The following is a 15,250-nucleotide window of genomic DNA, read 5'->3' on the forward strand; positions in this document are numbered from 1 at the left end:
GCCTCGAACGGCGACAACCCAGTGGCTGAAGAAACATGCGTGTTATGGGCGTACTCGATCCAGACGAGTTTGTTACTCCAGGTGGAAGGATTGTCACTCGCCAGACACCTGAGAGCCACCTCCAACTCCTGGTTGCACCTCTCTGACTGACCATTGGATTGAGGATGGTACCCAGACGTGAGACTCACCCCAGCCCCAATCCCCTACAAAAGTTACGCCATACCTGGGATGTAAACTGCGGTCCTCTGTCGGAGACGATGTCTACCGGAACCCCATGTAGGCGAAAAACCTGGTGAGTAACTATTTTGGCGGTCTCCGAGGCGGTGGGGAGCTTGGGGAGTGGAACAAAGTGTGCAGATTTGGAAAATCGGTCAACAATGGTGAGTATGACTGTGTGACCTTGTGATGGTGGCAATCCAGTGACGAAATCTAATGCTATATGTGACCATGGACGACTTGGTATGGGTAATGGGTGAAGTAAACCGGCCGGAAGTTGGTTACTGCCTTTAAAACGGGCGCAAGTGGGACAAGCAGAGACAAACTCCTTGACGTCCGCTGCCAAATTAGACCACCAGAAATAACGGGTGGCTAACTTGAGCATGCGGTTTACTCCAGGATGACAGGAGAACTGCTGAGAATGTAACCAGTCCAATACCCTAGGTCTAATGGCTGTGGGAACATAAGTCTTGCCAGGAGGACCCCCTCCGGGGTCAGGCTCCCTCTGTTGGGCCTCCTGAATCCCCCTCTCAATGTCCCATGTGAGGGCTCCGACGATCAGAGATGGTGAGATGATTGGCTCCCTTTTGCTCTGTGGAGCTTTCATGGGACCAAAGCCTGGACAAAGCGTCTGGTTTCACATTCTTGGTGCCTGGTCTGAACGTAATTGTGAAATTGAACCGCCCAAAAAACAGGGACCACCTAGCCTGTCGGGGGTTCAACCTTTTAGCCGTCTGTAGGTACGCTAAGTTTTTATGGTCTGTCCAGATGATGAAAGGGGCCTCGCTCCCCTCTAGCCAATGTCTCCATTCCTCTAGTGCTAACTTTATGGCCAGTAACTCCCGATTGCCGACGTCATAATTTCTCTCGGCCGAGGTGAGACGCCGAGAGAAATATGCGCAAGGGTGGACCTTGTTATCCTCTGAGGATCTTTGAGAAAGGATAGCCCCTACCCCTGTATCTGATGCGTCGACCTCTACAATGTACTGTAACCTTGGATCTGGGTGGCGTAGTATCGGAGCGGAAATGAATCGAGCCTTCAACTCACTGAAGGCTGACTGAGCTTCAGGAGATCAGATGAAAGGTTGCTTTGTGGATGTGAGTTGTGTGAGAGGGGTTGCAATCTTACTGTAGTCCTGGATGAATCTGCGGTAGAAGTTGGCGAAGCCTAAGAATCTCTGTAGATGGCGACGATCGGTGGGAGTAGGCCAATCAGCCACTGCTTGGATCTTCTCTGGGTCTGTCTGGTAATATCCCTGTCCAAAAATAAAGCCCAGAAAGTTAACGGTGGTGACACTGAACTCACACTTTTCTGCCTTCACGAATAGTTGATTCTCCAGTAGTCTCTGTAGAACGGCCTTAACTTGGTTTTGATGCTGAGCAGGGTCCTGTGAATAAATCAGAATATCATCAAGTTAGACAAATACGGAAATGTTTAGAAAATCTCTCAAAATGTCGTTAATTAAGGATTGAAAGACTGCAGGGGCGTTGGTGAGTCCAAATGGCATCACCAGGTACTCGAAGTGTCCGAGAGGGGTCTTGAAGGCAGTCTTCCACTCGTCCCCCTCCCGGATTCTCACCAAATGGTAAGCATTCCGGAGATCCAGTTTAGTGAATATGGTGGCCGAATGAAGCTGTTGATGGACTGAGTCTATTAAAGGGAGTGGATACTTATTTTTGATGGTGATTTGATTTAACCCTCGATAATCAATGCAGGGTTGTAGACTTTTGTCTTTTTTCTGCACGAAGAAAAACCCCGCTCCCAGAGGTGACGTGGAAGGACGGATGATACCAGAAGCAAGGGAGTCCTCAATATACGTTTTCATGGCTTCTCGTTCAGGTCCGGAGAGGTTAAACAGTCGGCTAGTTGGCAAAGTTTCCCCTGGGATGAGCTCAATGGCGCAGTCGTAGGGTCGATGTGGTGGCAAGGATAACGCCTTGGATTTACTAAACACCGGAGCAAGATGATTCAACCGGTATCTTGGTCAAATCTACTTTTTGCTCGGGCTCATCCCTGGAGCTAGACAATGGTAAAGCAGAGAGGAGACAGTTCTGTAGGCAAAAAGGGCTCCATGATTCAATCCTTTTCTCAGCCCAGTTTATTATGGGGTTGTGTTGTTGCAGCCAAGGAAACACTAAAATCACCTGAGTGGTGGGTGCAGAGAAAACTAGGAAATCACCCTCTTCTCTATGGTTTCCTGAAACCAGAAACTGAAGGTTAGCAACTTTGTGCGTGATTCTGGTGATTACCTGCCCGGAAATATCCATAACGGGAAGGGGAGAAGATAATGGTGTAAGTCTTAGCTGCAACTTTTCCACTAAGTCCTTGGAAAACAGATTTTGCTCAGCACCTGAATCGATTAATGCGTGGACCGGAATCTTAATTTGATGATTTAAGAGTGTGGAATGGACAAAAAATCGTGATCCGAGAGGTTGTGTGAGACTACTCACTAGTACCCCTCGGTCACCTAGTGAGTCTTCCCTTTTAAACAAGGGCATTTGGCTCGAAAGTGGTCTCTATCACCGCAATAAAAACACTCTCTCGCTTCTAAGCGCTTCAGTCTCTCTTCAGCAGTTAATCTAGCTCGCCCCACCTGCATTGGTTCTGACTCCATGTTCTGGACCGTTGGTTCTGCCTTCGTGGTAACAACGTGACGTCCGGTGACGGTCGTCCGGTCCCTCTTCTCCCGTTGTCTCTCACGTAGGCTGTTGTCCAGACGTATGGCCAGGGCTATGAGATCGTCCAATGCTCGTGGCTCTTCCCATCCCGCTAGCTGGTCCTTGAGGGGTTCTTGAAGTGCATGAATAAAGACTCCTTTTAGTGCTGACTCGTTCCATCCAGAAGTAGCAGCCAACGTCCGAAAGTCGATGGCGAACTGAGCCACCGAGCGTGGACCCTGTCTCAAGTTCCATAACTTTTGAGTTATTTCTGTAGCTGTGTATCTAAACCCAAAAATCTGTTCAAAATCCTCGATGAATTGGTCGAAAGTGGCTAACTGGATAGCCCGAAAGCTGTACTTAGCTTCCGCCCACTTTAACGCCTTGTCGCGAAGGAGTCCAATTATGTAAGCAATCTTTGCCGGGCCATCGATAAAAGATTGCAGAGAACGAGCGAACACCAAATAACACTGGAGAAGGAACCCTGCACATTTGCCAATCTCCCCAGAGAAAGGTTCAGGAGTCGGCGAGGGAACCTCGCAAAAATGTCCGGAAGTAAATGCTGGAAGTGACGCGGTTGTGGAAACGGATGCGGAAGAAGAATCTGCAGTGTTAGGAACTAACGATGATAATTTTTGGTGAATTTCCTGAGTTAATAGAGTCAATTGGTCAAGGCGGCCCGTCTCTGATTGTTGTATTTCACAGAGAACGTTTATCATTGATTCGTGTCGGGCTAGCAAAGAAGCGGCCTCAGTGTTTTCAGATCGGGAGGAGGGTTCCGCCATCTCTACGGTGGCCCTCTTAACCCACATAAACTTGTCTGATGACGTGGCAAAGCGCAAAAATAGCAAGGAGCTAACAAAACGCGGTGACTAAAAGTTACCTCACGTGACTGGAGTTGGTAACGCTCTGGACAATAGTTATGGCTGGAGCATACTGTCATAAACCCAGGAATAATGTCCAGAGAGCGAAACCAAAACCACACACGGAGACGGAGCTGAAGGTAAGTGAGTTTTATTTACAGGTGATACTATATACAGTGAGCAGGTCTCGGGGGAGTCTGTAAAGTAAGGAGAAGCTGGGTGAGTCTCGGGTACGATTCTGGTCAGAGTAGTTTGCAAGATGGAGGTAATAATGTCTCTTGTTTTCTTACAGGTCCAGGAGGTGAGTTGCTGCGCTGAGGAGAGGAGGAGCGGTTCCAGGATAATCCAAGGAGGACGAGCCACTTCCAGCAAGGTAGGTATCAGATAGGTTCCAGGTAAGTTTCCCTTAAGTTACGTAGTCGTGGCGTGGCAAAACCTAAGTTGTAGGCAAGACAGAGAACGTAATTAGCACTTAGAGCAAAGTTAAGGTTAGACGCTGAGGCGGAGAATCTAACCCAGAAGGCTTGATGCTCCAGCGAGGATCTGATCTCAGCCTGCTGCTTAAATGCTGGATGGTCTCGTCAGTGGAATCCGGAACACCTGTGGAGTAAGGGTTAGTGACGCCGCCCAAAGGCGGAGCTAAGCCCAGATCCTCACAAGAAAACAGGTCTTATAAACACTAAATGTGCCCTACACGCTTGTGCCTTGGGAGACCTCCGTCTTTGTACGTATTGGTGTGTTCAGGAAGCACTTGTGCATAGGTACATTTATATGTACATTATAATGTTGCTTCTGTTGTTTTAATTCATGTAAATACACTGGTGTGATACCTTAGTATATGTTTTGCTCACCTTGGTCTATTTTGGACTTATAGCCCCCCCTGGAGAAAACTCCACCAGCCACCACTGCTCTCTATTCACCTGGTATCCATGTTGTCACAGATCCACCCATCATTCATGTCCTCTTTGAAAAGCAGAGATGGAAGTCAGGCTCTAAAATTTTATGAGAGCCTTTGTACCACATGCCATTTCAGTAGCAAATCTGCTGGCAGACTTGTCGATTTATGACTCATGACACACATAGATCAAATTTATAACCAAACACTTCCTCATTGCCTCAGTGTCCTCAAAACTCTGGTATACGTCTTGTTTTCTTAGGTCAGGGGTTAAACAAAGGAAATAAGCTGGCTTGCTGAAGAGCCAAAGCGAGGAGGCTGTCCAGTTAAACCTCAACATATAAAGCCAAAGAAAACCGAGAGACTGAATGAGGTTAAACGTGTAACTATGATATACAGCAGGAAAGTGTGATTACTGCAAAGACCTTAAAGTTGACAGGTAGACATTACCGAAGTCTTTTTTTTTCTGAAGGAAGCTTAGCAAGCATGCTTGATTCTCTTATTTCTTGTGTTTACTGAAAAGCTTTTTGTTCTTTAATGTGACATGTTTACTGCTACATTGGCCATAACCCGCCTAAGGGGCAGGCCTAAACACAGTTACATGCCCCACTAGCTCTCTAACTTTGTGAGGCAACATATAAACATATAAGTTTACTTTGAGTAAATGTCCTGCTGCGCTCACTGCTTATTACCTTTATCATGTGTAGAATGATCAGTATAGACAAAGAAAAAAAAAAACTGAATCTCAAAATGGGAGGAAAATATTTCAAGAAAAAACATGATTTCTATGTAAATCTTATATTTTTGCTTCTCAACTATTATTGGTGCTTCTGTAAAATCATTCTTTTTTTTTAATCGCCCATTTTTGATTAGCGTGCACCTGTGTTTTTTCCCCGTTATACTGTGTTTATTTGTCTGTTAGCAAAACATCTTATGAACCGCTGGACAAATTTCATTGACCCATAAAGGATAAACAACTGATAATCTTTTGTAGTCAATCCAATCTGAGTTGGTTGCCACAGGTAAGCAAATTTAGCAACCACAAAAATTGGCTATTACTCAGTCAATTTGACATATACTGAGCTAAGATTTAAAATGGTTGTTACTGAGAGTGGTCTACAATCTAAACTCTGAGGGCTACTAGATAACATGAGATCTTTGCTTAAAACTTTGACATTAACTTTTGTTGTCAACCCTGTTAGCAAAATATCTCATGAACAACTGGATGGATTAAAAAAACTTTCAGAAACTCACGATTAAAACACCTGGATTGGAGTCAATTCCACATGACCACCACAGCCAAATTAACTTAGACAACACACAAATGACTATAACACTATCTGTAACATTTAATAAGTGTAAATGTTACAATAAATTTGGTAAATTTTAAAGATAAAAAAACAGTAAAGCAACAGTGAATGCTGAACAAGCATTACCACAATAAAACAATACCAGAATGGAAGAAAAGTATTTTTGCTCTGATTTGGTTACTTTATCATCTATACAAAAACACTGAATGGATTACTGGATCTGCTATATTAATGTCCAAAGCTGTATTATTTTATCAAGACACGATGAAGTAAAAGCAACATTAGAGGAAGCTATTATATGAGGAGTGGCAGCCAGAACCTCTCTCCACTCCATCTGCCTGGTTTAGAGAGCTGCCAGCTACAGTTCTGTAAAACCACACACACACACACGTCATCCATGTCACTGTGCACTTTCAGTTGCACATATTTACATGTAGTTCTATCTGTGTTACAAGATCAGACATTTATAACCATACACATAACAAAATGTAGATGTGTTTTCTGATAAAAAATATGTGAATAAAATGAATGTATCTTTAAGTCGTTTCAGCGATGTGCCGTCCAAATGTACCATCCATCAGAGCTGCAGCCACAGCTGAGGAAAAGGTCTGTGGTTGTCGCCTTTAGAGGGTATTATAGGGTATTGTTCACCATATGGAGGGTGTTAAAGTCAAGGACAGCAGGTAAATCACACATCTAAAGCCAGCATCCACTTCAGCCAGTGGCTAGCAGTAAGTTTGTGTGTATATGTCTGTGTGTAAGACTTCATTGTGTTCAGTGTGGGGTACTCTAGTTTTGACCTTGAGGGTGCTAAACATTATTTACTCGTTTATATTTTTTATTACTGTTATAAAAGGTAAATTTGCGATCTAAGATTAATACAATACCAGACTGACAAAACTTGTGAATTATTAATACCAATCTAAGACTGAAATCTATCAGGTCTGAAAGAAAAATTAAAAAACACCAATTTCAAGTTGGACCACACTTGAAATAGGATTAGCATATAAGAGTGTAAAAGTGAGTGTTCTGGCAGGAATAAAAGCAAACATCCTTGGTGATGATGAGTTTTATGTTTTAAGCATTTCACTTTAAAGTAATACACACACAGAGGAATAGGGTTGTGGAGTTTGGGGTATTGCAAATATTACACTAGAAAAATTCCTAGAGAAAATCCTTACAGGTATGCTCTTAGTGTGTGATTATTCTTTTTTATTATTTTTTTTTATCTCAAATCAACATGATTAAGAGGCCATTTTGAGGATTGTTCTCTGCTACCACCAGACAAAATGTTACTGTATTGGGCCTAAAAATGACTGCGCTATGGCCATATTTGCATTAGCTTTGGCGGCCATATCTATCTATCCATCCATCCATCATCTGCTGATCATTCCAGAATTGGTTTGCAGACACAGCAGCTTGAGCAGGGAGGTCCAGACAGCTCTTGCCACAGCCACCTCTTTCTGCTTTTGCAGGAATATAACAAGGCTTTCCCAGGAAAGCCAAGAGATAGTCTGTTCAGCGTGTCCTGGGTCTTTCCTGGGGTCTCTTTCCATTTAGACATGCCTGGAATATCTCCCTAAGGAGGTGTTCAGTCGCATCCTTACAAAATGCCTAAACCACCCCAACTGGCTCCTTTTGATATACAGGAGCAGCAGCTCTACTCCAAGTCTCTCCTGGATAACCAAACTTCTCATCCTATCTTTAAGGGAAAGCCCAGCTACCCTGCAGAGAAAACTCATTTTGACTGTCTGTATCTGCGATCTTGTTCTTTCAGTCACTACCCAGAGTTCACGACCATAGGTGAGGGTAGAACTGTAGACAGGCAGGTGAACAGAGAACTTTGCCTTACAGCTCAGCTCCCTCTTCACCACAGTGGACCAGCAGCCATTCTTCCCTCACTTGTGAACAAAACCAAGAGATATTTAAACTCCTCCATTCGAGGCAGCACCTCTTTCCCAACCTGGAGAGGGCAGTCAACCTTTTTTCGACTGAGGATCATGGCCTTAGATTTGGAGGTGCAAGTCTTCATGCCTGCAATGCACTACAGTGAAAGCTGAAAGTCACAGCACAGTGACAGCAACAGAACCACATCATTGGCAAATAGCAGAGACAGAATCCTGACGTCACCAGACTAGGACCCCTTCCACCCCCTGCCCTCACCAAGAAATTATATCCATAAAAGTTATTAACAGAACTGGTGATAACTGTCAGCCCTAGCAATGGACCCACAATCTCATACTCTCATAGAATGCCTTCTCCAAACACATGTAGACTGGTTAGACAAACTCCCATGCCCTCTCAAGGACCATAGCGAGGGTAAAGAGCTAGTCCAGTGTTCCACAGCTGTGACAAAACCTTCATTGTTCCTCTTGAATCTGAGGTTCAACTGTCAACAAGGCTCTTTTCTCCAGCACTCATAAAGACCTTACCAGAGAGGTTGAGGAGTATAATACCCCTGTAATTGGAAGACACAAAATTTTCAAATTTGTCAAATTCAATTCTTTGAGAACATGGCAATGATGAAATCTAACAGGTTTCCTGTCTGAAATTTTAATTGTTCAGTAATATATCTTTAGAGATCTGATGGTTGTTAATATTGCTTGAGACCAGGACGTCACATTGAAGTCTCCAGCAGAATAATGGAGTGCAGCTGAAGCACCTTCCAACACCTCTCCTAAGGACTCTAAAAATGCTGTGTTCTCTAAACTGCCATTCAGTGCATGGGCATAAACAACAGCCAGAGCTCGTCCCTCCACCCGAAGATGCAGGGAAGGTACTCTCTCATCAACAGAGAAAAACTCCAATACACAGCCACCAAGCCAGGGAGCTATAAGTAGGCCCACACCAGCACAGTGCATTTCACTATGAGCAATTCCAGAGTGGAATAAGGTCCAGCCCTTCTCAAGGAGATTGATTACAGACACCATGCTGTCCATTGAGTGCAAGTATTCCAGGTTGTTTGAAGTCTTTGCCAGCAGGAGGTGGAGCTAATTGATTGCAACTGTTCCCGATGATGGCTGATCCCTACCTGGTAGGTATTTAAAGTCCAGTCCTGCCAGAGTTCAATGCATACCTGCATTGCATACCTTTTGGTAGCTTCATCTAAGTCTTTTGAAAACTCTCGTTTACATTTATGAGATTTACTTACTTGGTGTTCTTGTGCTTGCTGTTTCTCGTGCCTCTAGGAAAGCTGTCTGCCAACCTCAGTCACAGCAAAGAATCCAGGATCCACAGTCAGATCGTACAAATGCCAGAAAGGACTTTTTTGGAAATCGCAGCTCTCCCAGCTCCAACCTGCCACTCTCCACCTGCCTCTTGAACAAGGACTGGAGTCCTCCCTCCTCTCAGCGCCTGACAACGGAACCAGCCCAGTAAGGAAAGGAACCTAATTACTTCACTCCCTGCTAAGCATAACCACTTACCTGATCTCCCCTCATTCCAGTGTTGCCAGAACCTTGTTGCTCCTCTTTGACCTCCTGCCAATAATAAAGACTGTTTTTGATTCACAATCTGTGCCCTCTCTGTCTCTGTCAACATGGCTCTGGGTTTGAAATTATTCCACCACTATGACATTGAGGTGAGCCAAACTATACTTAGTTGGTACCTCTCAACCTCAATATGTTCAGCCTCCCCTTCCCACTGAGAGGTAACATTCTCTGTCCCAAATGCCAGCTTTAGTAAGCTAGGGTCCGAGTGCCAAGCCCCCAGGTGGTAGACCCATAGGAAGGTGAAAGAGTGTAGCTTATTTGGGGTAAGCCTGGTCACCAGGTGCTCAATGATAAGCCCCTCCCCCAAGCCTAGGTTGAGGGTGGGGCCCTGGTAACACACGTCTGGGCAAGGGACATTGAGCTCCTTGCTTTCTTTTGTCCATACAAGTGTCATAAATCACTGTTTGTCTGGCCTCACATAGCACCAGTCTGTCTTGGGAGACCTTACCAGGGGCAATGGCTCCCAATAGCATAGCTTCTGGGATCATTCAGGCACAAAAACTTCTCCACCAAGATAAGGTGTACACAAAGGAGTGGCAGTCATACTGAATATTTAATTAGCATTTAGTAAGTGTTGGGGATTGCTCTAGGGTACTACCACACCAAATCTTTGCTCGGTATCTCTAAAATTGACTAAGTAATAGACAATTTTGTGTTTGCTAAGGTAGATGTGGCAGCCATCTTGAATCAGAATGACTCCAAAAGTTATCAGTTTTAGGTGTTCATCCATAGATTACTAAGTTTCATCAAAATTCATCCAGTAGTTCATAAGATAGTTTGCTAACAGATAATCAGAGATCACATAATATTAAAAAAATATAGTCTTGTTAGGGTAATCTATGGTGGAAGGTGATCAACAAACAAAGCTGTCTGTCATTATAAAAAGCAGTAAAATTAGAAACAGCCGAGTTACTTGGTTGGCTTGATGACTCTCAGAGGGTCTGTCCACATCTGATAACAGTAAACAGTGAAGAAGGTGAAAAAAATGTGAAACAACTCTAGCCAATCAGACAACTAGATATTCCCACCTTTTTAAAGGATTGGAAATGGTTGACAGGCAGCTGCAGCTTGACTGTGTAGGCTAAGAAGAAAGAAACATTCACAAAAGTATCCTTCAAACACCTTTTGACAGCAGGCATTAATCATGTTTAGGGCACAACAATAAACTAAAATTTAATTAAAATAGAACTGTTGATTAAGTCTAATAAAATGAAGTTCATTTTCAATAAAAAAAAACATTTTTTTCAAATAATTTACACAAATTGCTTTGATTGTTTGAATTGTCCTTTCTTTTAGCCTGTACTGCTGATGATCATCCTCATGTGGGTGATAAATTCATCTTGTTTTCCAGCCTCAAAACATCATACTTCAGTCAAGATTTTACAAATGAACTTGTTGTGCACAACATGCCTCAATAGTCTCCTTTCCTTACATTCCCATCTCCCTTTTCCTCACAATTGCTGGGCTACTCACCAGCAGGGGTGATTTCTGTAATCTCAGCAGTAGCATTGTGTGGAACGGCAGGCACTTCCCCCATCGCTGCTCAGAAGTGAACATAGTTGACTGGAGGAGCAGGAAGAACACTTACTCATTCACTTCCTGACTGTCTGTCTGGCTTTTCTTGAATCACAGAATTTTTAAAGGCCTATTAATCCTTGAAGAAATGCACATTGCCTATTCATTTCATAACAGGTTTAAACTAGAATTATCTTTCATTAGGAAATTACAGAGTTGTAGTCATTTTGGTCGAACCTGGAACATTATGCACAATCTCATGCAATTTTGTGAGATATTATGCTCAGAGTAGGTGATGAGAATGACTCACAATTACTACCATATTAAATTTTAGCAAAATTTAGAATTGCTAAAGAAATTTAGAATTGACTGAGTTGCAGCCATTTTTGTTTTGGATCATTTCAGCTGGCTGTAGCAGTCATCTTTTATTCGGTTGTCTCAACAAGTTATTTAGTTGCACATGTACAGCCAATGATTACATTCTGATATGTTCAATTAAAAAGTGTCCAGTGATTCATGATGATTCAGTCAGACAGAGTTGACTCCAAGTAGTTAATGGCAAATTTTTAACAAAGGTTTTGAAAGGTTCTGTTATTACTCAGAGTATGTTTTCGAGCTAATACCACACCAAATTTTAGGTCAAATACTTAAAACTTTTAAAAAATAAATAAATAAAGCATTTTTGCAGTTTTGAATGTTAGTTGGCTGTGGCTGCCATCTTGAATTGTGGTGATTCTAAACATTATTAAACTTGCAGGTATGCATTCAATGATTACTTTCCATACAAACTAAGTGCAAAAACATTATTCTTCGCCTTCGCCTTTTGGAGGCAGGCAGTTACGTGTGCCGAGGTGTTTTTCTTTTTTTTTTTTTTTTACAGATGAGCACTTACTTTTCAGAAGCTTTCCATTCAGATCAGAGAGGGTGTTCTTATTCATTCTGGACTCATTTAGCCTAGAACTGAGTGGAGAAATGTTCTCTGTAAGTGTGTGTGTGTGGTAGGTGGTTCTTCTGATACCCATAGCTACTCCCTTTAGAGAAAACGTTTTCAAAGTGAGGTTGGGAGGCTCCCATTGTCCCTTAAGGGATATCAAACAAGTTCTCTGTAAGTTCAGTCTTTATTTCTAGAACACAGTGCGCAGCAGCATTGCCCATTTGTTTGACAGCTTGTGATTATATTTCTCTCAACAGAAGTGACATTCTGACGCAAGATCAAATGCTAAACTGTGAAAGGAGTGAGTTGATGGAGCTTTAAAGTTGCTGCGTACTAGGGTTAAATTTTGTGTGTACAATTTTTAGTTGCATCAATTTTGCTTAGATTTTTTTTAAGTGACCAGAGCAAGCTTTCAGTAAAAATAAATAAATAAATAAAAACATGTAAAGGTTGTCAAATAAAACATAAAAAAGTTTAAAAGACAAGATTACTCAAGGTTTAAAATGTTATGTTAATCATTTACAGCACCTGCAGGATAGTGTTCATGTTTTTTCTGTGGAAAAGCTCTTCAAATTTGATTCCAAAAATACAACAATAACCAAAAGTACTTTTGTGTCGATGTCTATCATATTAAGCTGTTGTTGAGTAACATCAAAAATATTAACAATAAGTAGTTTTATTTACCTAAAACTTAGAATTTTGTTTACTGTTTGGATATGGAGTAACTACAGTGTGAGGATCTGGATTTGGCTCCGCCTTTTGGGCGGCGCCACTAATCATTACTCCACAGGTGTTCCAGTTTTCCACTGACAAGACCATCCGGTACTTAAGCAGCAGGCTGAGATCAGACCTTCGCTGGAGCATCGAACCTTCTGGGTTAGATTCTCCGCCTCAGCGTCTAACCTTGACTCATGCTCCTCATGTTAATCACGTTCTCTGTTTGTGCCTATGTATGGAGTTAGATTTGTTTCACAATTATTCAATCAAAAAAAAAATCATGTCAAACACAAAAAGGAGTACTCAATCAAAAAAAAAAATCATGTCAAACAAAAAAAAGTAGAATTCTATCAAAAAATAATAATGTCAAACAAAAAAACATCTTAAAAACTTTTTAACCATAAAAATATTTTTTTACGAAACAAAAATTTATTTAAATATTTTTTTTTTTTGATTGAAGTCACTAATTTTTTGTTTGAAACTCTTTTTTTTGGTTGAGTCAATTTTTTTTTTGGTTGAATTCGTTTACTTGCTTATACAACTTTATTTGCTTTGGGGAAGCTTACATGAACATTCTGGGCGGGGATTAAGAACGAGCGATGTAAGACGTCTCCCTATTGGTTAACGCTGACTGAAGCGACAGACCCTGAGTACGGAAGTGCATTGTTATCACGCAGGAAAAAAAAATTGAACGCTATCACATTAAAACGTGATACGTATGTTGTTAAAACGTGATAATTATCTTGTTAAAACGTGATAATTTTATGTTACGAATTCAACCAAAAAAAAAAATCGACTCAACCAAAAAAAAAAGTTTCAAACATAAAATTAGTGACTTCAATCAAAAAAAAAAATCTTTAAATAAATTTTTGTTTCGTAAAAAAATATTTTTATGGTTAAAAAGTTTTTAAGATGTTTTTTTGTTTGACATTATTATTTTTTGATTGAATACTACTTTTTTTTTGTTTGACATGATTTTTTTTTTTGATTGAATAATTGTGAAACAAATCTAACTCCATACCTACGTCTCAGTTTTTTTCCACGCCACGACTACGGATCTTAAGGACTACTTACCTGGGAAATCTTTGATACTTACCTTGCTGGAACTGGCTCGTCTCCTGGAACAATTGGAACCGCTCCTCCTCTCCTCGACGCCGCAACTCACCTCCTGGACCTGTAAGCAAACAAAAAGACATTATAAACCTTGCGACCATCTTGGAACGGATTTGTGCCCGAGACTCACCCCGCTTCTCCTTATCTTGCAGACTCCTCCGGGAACCGCCCACTGTATATAGCTTCACCTGTAAATAAATTCACTTACCTTTATCTTCGTCTCCGTGTGTGGTTTTGGTTTCGCTCTCTGGACAGAAACTCCTGAGTTTATAATAGTATGCTCCAGCCAAAAGAGACAGTCCAGAGCGTTACCAACTCCAGTCACGTGAAGTAAGCTCAGTTATCACATTTGTTAACTTCTCGCTATTTTTTCTGCGTTTTTTTTTTTCACGTCTTTGGACACGTTTATGTGGGTCAAGAGGGCCGCCGTAGGTATGGCGGAACCCTCCTCCCGATCGGAAAATACCGAGGCAGCTTCGTTGCTAGCCCGACACGAATCCATGATTAATGCTCTCTGTGAAAGACAACAATCTGAAACGGGTCGCTTGGACCAATTAACTCTGTTAACTCAGGAAATTCATCAAAAATTGTCATCGTTAGTTGCCACCACCGCAGATTCCTCTTCCGTATCCGCTTCCACGGCCACGTCACTTCCGGTTTCGACCTCCGGACATTTTCGCGAGGTTCCCTCGCTAACTCCCGAACCTTTTTCTGGGGAGATCGGCAAATGGGCAGGGTTCCTCCTCCAATGTTATCTTGTATTTGCTCGTTCGCCGCAGTCTTTTACCGATGGGCCGGCGAAAATCGCGTACATAATTGGGCTTCTCCGTGATAAAGCTTTAAAGTGGGCAGAAGCTAAATACAGTTTTAGGGCTATCCGGTTAACCACATTCGACCAGTTTATTGAGGATTTTGAACAGACTTTTGGGCTCAAATATACCGATACCAAAATAACTCAGAAGTTATGGAATTTAAAACAGGGTTCACGCTTGGTGGCTCAGTTCGCCATCGACTTCCGGACACTGGCGGCTACTTCCGGATGGAACGAGGCAGCGCAAAAGGGAGTTTTCATCCACTCACTTCAAGAATCTCTCAAGGACCAGCTAGCGGGTTGGGAGGAGCCACGAGCCTTGGACGATCTCATAACTCTGGCCATACGTCTGGACAACCGCCTGCGGGAAAGACAACGGGAGAGAAGGGATCAGACGACCAACCTCGGGCGTCACGTTGCCACCGCAGAGGCTGAACCAACGATCCCAAACGTGGAGTCAGAACCCATGCAGGTGGGACAAGCGAGATTAACGGCAGAAGAAAGACTTAGGCGCTTAGAAGCCAAAGAGTGCTTTTATTGTGGTGAGAAAGACCATTTCCGAGCCAAATGCCCTCAGTTAAAAGGGAAAACTCACTAGGTAACCGAGGGGTACTAGTGAGTATCCTCACACAACCTCTCGGGTCTCGATTATTTGTTCACTCCACTCTCCTAAATCATCAAATTAAGATTCCAGTCCACGCTCTAATCGATTCAGGTGCAGAACAGA

The sequence above is a fragment of the Kryptolebias marmoratus genome, linkage group LG1, assembly GCF_001649575.2.
Source record: "Kryptolebias marmoratus isolate JLee-2015 linkage group LG1, ASM164957v2, whole genome shotgun sequence".
Classification (NCBI taxonomy): Eukaryota; Metazoa; Chordata; class Actinopteri; order Cyprinodontiformes; family Rivulidae; genus Kryptolebias; species Kryptolebias marmoratus.